Source organism: Podarcis gaigeae (assembly GCF_964106915.1).
Source record: "Podarcis gaigeae genome assembly, chromosome: 14".
NCBI classification, from domain to species: domain Eukaryota; kingdom Metazoa; phylum Chordata; class Lepidosauria; order Squamata; family Lacertidae; genus Podarcis; species Podarcis gaigeae.
This window is the reverse complement of record NC_139690.1, coordinates 36510908-36519193: the sequence shown is the minus strand read 5'-3', so window position 1 is coordinate 36519193 and position 8286 is coordinate 36510908.

The window sequence follows — 8286 nt, the reverse complement described above, 5'->3', positions numbered from 1 at the left end:
TGTGATAACCATAAAAAAAAATACCTGGAAATTTATCATGAATCAAGCACAGTATTGGAAAAGCTGGGGGGAGCCTAGGCCTCCTCCTGTGCAGCCCCTGCTAACTCCACCTAAGCTCCTCCATGCCACCTGGGAATCACAACTTGTGGCTGAAAAGATGGAGAAACCATGTGCAGCGCTTACTCCGCCTCCAGTTTCCCTTGCCTCCAGCAGCAGCAACTATCAAGAGAGCAGGCTGGCAATAAAAAAAAATAAGATTAAGCAGCAAATCTAGTAGGTTGCTTAAGAAGGCTGGTCAGAGCTGGCTCCTTACTAGTCTGGACTTCTGGAGCCCCTTTCCCCCTCCTATTCTCCTGTAAAAAAACATGAACAAACAAACAAAACAGCACCCTGCTCTGGCATTCAAACCTCTTCCTCTTTCTCCCCATCTCTGTATGTGCACTACTTGGGGGGAGCAGTGGTGTGTGTGTGTGTGTGTGTGTGTGTGTGTGTCTCCCTGTCTTATATACTGCAAAGAACACCCCAGGGACAAAGGGTGACAAGCGACAAATTGAAATGCAGCAAGAGGAAATGGTGAAAGTATTTGTTAAATAGGAGGACATAGATTATAAACTACTTAAATTCACTATAATAACAGAGCAGTTGAATGTAATTTATATTGCAGTACTATATCTCCTTCAAACTTTGTAAGGTGGGACAAAATGCTGCAGGGTGAAGTTATACTGTTCACTGATCATGTCAGCCAGCCATGCCCTATTTCAGCACATTCCATTCAATTCCCTCTCCCAACAGTTTTCTCTTCTGCCCCCGCCAACAGTCAGCTTTCTGTGATCACTGAGCATACCCAGTCCTCAATGGGCTGGGTGGTGGTGGTGGTTTTTGCGGACCAGGGGTGGGAGAGAGACTACAGGGGGTAGGGTCCCCCTTGGGTTTTTTCCTTTTTTTTGTATTTCTGCAAAGCTGCTGCTATCTTTCCTCTTGTGTGTGTATGGTCCTGCTTTGGCTATATAAAGATTGGCACTCACACCTGAACACTGTTAATAGAAGGAACAATACGCCCAAGAGTGTGTTGCCATTTGGATATCATTCACATCCCCATCATCTAGAGAACCAACTTGCCACTTTTTTCTGTTCCTCCTTTCTCAGGCCCAAGAACATCCTGGTTTTGTTGCTCGTTTTGCTTTGCTTTTTGTTAACATAGCCCAAGACCTGTCTTTTATTGGGATGAGAATGTTGAATTTTGTCCTGTTAGACCAGGCGTGCCCAAACTTTTTTCAAAGGGGCCAGATTTGATGAAGCATGCATGAGGGCCGACCAAAGTTGTTGAGCATTTTTTAAGGCTTTTACCACAGGACATATACTGCCATGGGGGCCCAGATTAAATCAACCGGCCGGATTAGGCCCCTGAAACAGACTTTGGACATGCCTGTGTTAGACCCTGTTTAGCCAGCACAGCCTCTCTGCATGTAGCTCTGAAGAACAGCCTGTTTTGTTTTACATGAGTGCTTACTATTCTATTGGTTCCAAGCCAGTCTCTTGAGGCGTGTCTCCAGGCAACGAGACGGGCTCCTGCAGTGGCTTATTGGGGAAGAACAACGTAATTGAGTTGTTTTGCTTGCTTTCCAACTGGAGGTTTCTTTTTATGATGGTGGTGGTGTGTTTTGTTCAAACCCTATGGACAGATTTAAGGCAAGTGTTATCCACGCTGCCTTCTTCAGGGAAATTCGGAGTGTTGGTAAGTCGGCCAGCAGGAAAAGCAGAATAATCTTATCGGTGTAGGGAAGAAATGGGCAGATGTGAGAAAGGAAGCCCTACTTCCAACTGGCAGATGAGTAAGAGATAATCTGATGCAGTGCAAACCTCTAAAGCCTCACTAACCACAGGACGCAGACTGAGCAAGAAATTCCAATGGAAGATTGATGGCGATAGAGGATAGCGTTCTTATTCTGTGTCTGTCCCAAGGAACTGGTACTTCTTCCAACTCAAAACATGATGAAGAACATGGCTGAAAACTAATGATCACTACTGAATACAAGATGGGTAGAAGAGGAGTAGAATGTTGTCAGTATTCCTTGCAGAATATTAGACACTGTTTCTGGTCCAGTGTGCAAAGTGCCTAAACCACACCTGTCAAATTATGAGTCGTAATAGGAACCATGTTTTAGGAGTCATGGATGCTGCTTATATAACTGGTATGTAAAAATCCTGATAGGCTAAACATTGGTGTGTGTGTTTTTATTAAAAACAAACAAATAAACCCACTATCATTATGTTTTAATGTGTGGGAAATTCTTGCCAATTCTATCTAGATTTGTGACATCACATCACCATCTTCTGCCCATTGCTGGCATTGCAACTGTAAAGTTTCATTGAAACTCCCTCGAAAAATAAACTTACAGGGTTTTGCATTGTCGCCAAAACAGCAGATAAGATGGGAGACATTGGCATGCTTGGGAGAACCCTGAGGTTTGCAGAAGGTACAAAAAAGTGCCAATATGGCACAATGGTTACAGTGTCAGACTAGGACCTGGAAGACCAGGATTCAAATGCCCTCTCAGCCAGGATGCTCATATAACTCCATACCCATTCAACATTTCTCTGATGAAAATAGGGAAGTCCTATGGAAAAGTGGGACATTCCGAGATCAAATCAGAAAACAGGATGACTTCTGCAAATCTGGGACTGTCTCTGGAAAATAGGGATACTTAGAGGGTATGGGAGTCTCCTACACTGCAATATTTCGTTGGGAGTCCCACTTGCATTCATTATATGACTGAGCTTCCCAAACCTCTGCAGAGCCCACATTTCTAGATGCCTCATATGAATAAACCAAGGAAATGATAGGGTTATTTATATATACAGCTCCCCTCCAGCCTGAGGCCATTGTGAACGGGTTTTCACTATCTGCAAAGAGTGGTGGTAAATACACACACACACACACACGGACAAAAAGCTGTTGTTCAAGGCATCTAGGAACGATTGTTTTCTTATGGGATTAGCATTTTAAATTATTTAGTTACATTTTGATGGATTGTTATTGTTCACCTTCTTGACATTTGTGTACCCTGTGCAATCCTAGATGTGTAGGGTCAGAAGTAGGTCCCATTGAGTTCAAGTAAGTAGGCACAGGATTGCATCAATTGTCACCTTAGTATCAATTGTGTATTGCATTGTTCTATATAGTTCTATATAGTGAAGCGTTATAAATTGATTTTAAGAGCACTGTGTGTTTGTGTGTAGATAGATACATTGACATAAATGTGTGATCCAGCCTTCAAGACTGCTGCATGTTTATGGGCAAGAAAGGCTGTAACTCAGTGGTAGAGCATCGGCCTTGCATCCAGAAGGTCCCAGGTTCAATCCCCAGCCTCTCCAGGTATGGCTGAGAAAGACTCCTTCTCTGAAACCCTGAAACTCACAAGTCAGCACAGAAAATGATACTGGGCTAGATGGCCAATGATCTGGCTCTGTATTCCTATGTTTCCTGTGAATTGAATGATGATATCTCCAAAGAGGGAAGTGTGGGCTTCATACACAAGTAGAACCTGCACCTATCTCTGTGGGAGAGATTGTGTTACATCTGCTTTTGAACCTTTTTCTTGTAACTTGAGAATCAGCCATCGATTACAGAAATGACACCCAAAGGCAGGGAAATAATGTTATGAAACTAAGCACGCTGGGCCCCTTCGGGAGGAAGGGAAAATATAAATCTAATAAGTAAACAATAAGTTCTCTCATTGATTTCAGGTGCCAAGAGGTGGGTCAGGTGGGAGCATCACCCAATGTTTTGTGCAAGTAAATATTTTAATTTCCTGCCATTGCACCATGGAGTGTGATGGATGAACTCTGTTGTGAGAGAGACAGAGAAGAGAGTACAACTAGGGACGCTGGAGAATTCCATCAGAAACATGAGCGGAAATTTCCACAGTTTACATGTTTGTCAGAGATCAGGAACGTAAACCAAACAAGTGAACATGAGTGGCATTGGCTATCATTTTGGCCTGCAAATATTATGTAAATCATTTCATTATTCTCTGCTGTGCTTTTGACACAGTTCCCATCAATTGAAATTGGGTGCGTAATAAATTATGCTAGTTTTTGGCATAGCGGATAGCCAGGTGAACAATGTAGGTGTTAGTGGAAGCCAAACGGGTAGCACAGAAACAGCACTGATTGCAATAGACACAGAATGGGACAGAAATGGCTGCCTCTTTACTTCCCTAAGTGTAACGCTGTGGCATGTCCTTGATCAGTCAGTGGCTTTTGGTACCATCCCGCACGATATCCATCCAGGCTGGCCCTGCAGGTTGGCAGTGGGAGGCACAGTGATATATATGCCAGCAGTCCATTGGGCAGAGGGTCTGGTTCGGTCACTTTGGCAGTTCCTTTTTCATAGCAGAAATTCCATCTTCCATGTAAAAAATAAATCAATCACAGGTTTAGAGGGGACCCAAAAGATGGCATCTAGATTTTGTACACACACACAATTGCCAAAGTCTTGTTTCCACCTGCATTCCACCCCCTTTTAATTACAATAATAATAATAATTTCCCAAGTGTGTAAAGCTGAATGCACACAAGTTAAATGTGCATGTTGGGGGCTTACTGCACCACTGCGCCCATCTAATCTGCCATTGCCTGCCCACCCCCATTTTCATACTCCAAGGAGGGAATGCCATTTCCTATGGAAATAAAGTATGCTCTTTGCTCCAGAAGTGTCGTTTCCCCCCATTGACTGACTAAGGCTGCGATCCTAACCCTGCTTACCTGGGAATAAGCTTCTCGAATTCAATAGGAATTACTTCTGAGTACACACAGTTAGAATTGTGCTATAAGGCTGCAATCCTAGACATACTTACCTTGTAGTGAGCCCACCTTGAACACAGCAAGGCTTATTTCTGCTGAGATACCTCCTTGTTTAACTGAGCACGCTTTCTTTTATCAAAGAGCCAGTGTGGTGTAGTGGTTAAGAGCGGTGGACTCGTAATCTGGGGAACCGGGTTCGCGTCTCTGCTCCTCCACATGCAGCTGCTGGGTGACCTTGGGCTAGTCACACTTCTTTGAAGTCTCTCAGCCCCACTCACCTCACAGAGTGTTTGTTGTGGGGGAGGAAGGGAAAGGAGAATGTTAGCCGCTTTGAGACTCCTTCGGGTAGTGATAAAGCGGGATATCAAATCCAAACTCTTCTTCTTCTTCTTCAAATGAGAACCCTACCTATTTCTCCATATTTCCCATGCAGGCAGAATTGTGTGTCTGAAACAAGATCAAACATGTGTTTGTTACTAAAAATATATATGCACTTGTGGTAGAAGGAGGTGTGTGTAGAAATGTATTGTAGAAATGTCTCTTCATTTCGCCACCCTTAACTCCCCTCACTCTGAAACAGGTGTGTATTTTACATAACAGCAATAGAAAGAGCCATGGCTCAGTGGTGGAACATCTGCTTTGAGTGCAGAACATCCCAGGTTCCGCCTCCAGCATCTGCAGGTAAAGCTGAGAGAGACTCCCTGCCTGAAACCCTGGTGAGCTGCTGCCAGTCAGTGTGGACGATACTGAGCTACATAGACCAATGGTCTGACATGGAATAGGGGAGCTTCCTAGGTCTTGATGACCATTAGGGGTGCTAGTGAGCCATCTTTCAATGCTCTATGAAAAATTGCAGGTGAAAACTTTATTACCCAGTGTCAGAGCTGCCTCTAGGTCCCAGCTCACAGAGGACGAACGCCAGGTTGATGTAATGTACAAAAGTCTTTATTGAAGTTTAGTTTCCATTTCAACGCCAGAGCATGCAGCCCTACGTCTTAGACCTTAGATCGGCGAAGTCCCGTCTGAATCACCTCCCCTTCCGCACCAGTTTAAGATCCTAGCCCTGCTCCACCTTCTGTGCTGTTCTCTCCTCCTCTGGGTCCTCCTGCCCAGGCTCCTCTGGGACATTGCCCTTTCTGGACTCCTCCGACGCTGAGTCGCTTAGCTCCTCCCCCTGCCTCCGGCGGGCTTTAGGACCCGGTTCCTAATCCTCATTCTCTGCTGTCCCGCGCTCCTGTACATTTGAACTTGTTTCTCGCGCCAACCCAGTGACCTTTCTCCTAACCGTTACACTGCTTCTATCACTGCTTCCCTCTTCCGTGACACTGGCCGGATCTGACCTCCCCTCCGTTGCCTGACTCTCCGATGGAGGCGTGGTCAGCTCTGCCTCGTCTCCTCTCCCTGGTGGGGAAAGCACTGGCCCCGATACCTGGGACTCTTCCCCCCCACTCTGCTCTGGTGGGGAAGCTGGTCCTGATTTCCAACTACTGCTCTGGGAGTCCCTGCTGTCCCCTTGCTCCTGGGGCGTTCCCCTTGGGAACCCCCTGCCCCTGGCCACTGGCGCCCCCTTTTGTGAATCTTCGCTGGAGAGGCTCATGGAATCCCTCGGACCACTGTCCCCTCCTACGCTCCCCTCGGATTCCTCCCCCTCGCTCTCCATCTCCCCTCTTCCTTGTGCCTCTGCTCCTGAGCCCCTGACACCCAGTATCTGTGATTATAGTTTATTTTAATAAGCTTGGTGCCGAATGATTTTTTGTTCCACTGGCATGTCATATGGCCAGATTATCCATATTATTGCTGCAGCCTGCAGAGGATATCCGTACACCACTGCACAACTGCTAACAGGGACTAAAAGAGTGATCTGTCATATAAAACTGCTGTCTAAAGCGCAAGAGTGGGGCAATTCAGTTCTCCCCCACCTCTGTCAGTTGGTAATCTTAGGATTGGCTGCGGGTGGAGGGAAGAGAACGAGTGAACGACTTTGTTGTTGTTGTTGTTTAGTCGTTTAGTCGTGTCCGACTCTTCGTTACCCCATGGACCAGAGCACGCCAGGCACTTCTGTCTTCCACTGCCTCCCGCAGTTTGGTCAGACTCATGTTTGTAGCTTCGAAGACACTATCCAACCATCTCACCCTCTGTCGTCTCCTTCTCCTTGTGCCCTCCATCTTTCCCAACATCAGGGTCTTTTCCAGAGAGTCTTCTCTTCTCATGAGGTGGCCAAAGTATTGGAGCCTCAGCTTCACAATCTGTCCTTCCAGTGAGCACTCAGGGCTGATTTCCTTAAGAATGGATACGTTTGATCTTCTTGCAGTCCATGGGACTCTCAAGAGTCTCCTCCAGCACCATAATTCAAAAGCATCAATTCTTCGGCGATCTGCCTTCTTTATGGTCCAGCTCTCACTTCCATACATCACTACTGGGAAAACCATAGCTTTTACTATACGGACCTTTGTTGGCAAGGTGATGTCTCTACTTTTTAAGATGCTGTCTAGGTTTGTCATTGCTTTCCTCCCAAGAAGCAGGCATCTCTTAATTTCGTGGCTGCTGTCACCATCTGCAGTGATCGTGAACGACTTTACATTGTTGCAAATGGAACTCTTCTTTCCTAGGCTTGCCATACGTCAGGAAAATGTCCTGGTTTATGGGTGCAAAAAAATTTTTTTTTGGGGGGGGGGAGGAATTGCCGAATAGGCAAAATGTCTGGGAAAACCCAGATGTATGGCAATGTGTGATGAAAAAAGCAGTGGAAACAGCTCCAAAAATCTTAAAACTAGATATTTTGCGGGGGGGGGGGTCTTCCTACAAAAAGCTCAACAACTTTGCGCGTGTCAGGAATTTTATTCTTTCCTATGCAAATTGCAAGCAAAAATAAAGGTGTGGGATCCAACTAAGGACTGCAGGCTCGTGTTTGTCCCCCGCCCCCTGCATTTAAGGCCACATGCTGCCGCTCTGTTTGGTGCTTAATAAAATAATTCACAAAGCACAAGTGGGTCACTGGTAACAGATTTTTTAAACATGGAATTTCCCCGGGAAAGGGTAAATCCGGATTAAAAATTGTGTGGCGGGGGAGAGATATTTCCCTGCCAATGAGGACGAGGACGCTACAAAATAAATGCATGTATAATGAGCACCCATTTCATAATAAACCCACTAATTTCGATGGCCAGTCAGCTTTCACAAGGCGCTTTAGGTCCAAAACCCAGCTGGGTTTAAACCTGCGACCTTTTGCATGCGAAACAGTTGCTCTGCAAGCTTTGCTCAAGAAGTCCTTCTCTTCTGGGGGTGGGTATTTGCGGGGTGTCCCCAAAGCTCCTAGAGACGTGCCTCTTTGAGCTCTTCTGCGGCAGATCCCCTTGTTGAGAGCAACCCAAGGGGGCGGAGCAGACGGGAAGGCGAAGCCTGCGCCCCACCACCTCTGACCCCTCCTTCCCCACCCACCTCCCTCCCCAGCCTCCTCCCCTCTCGGCGCGTCACGGGAGGC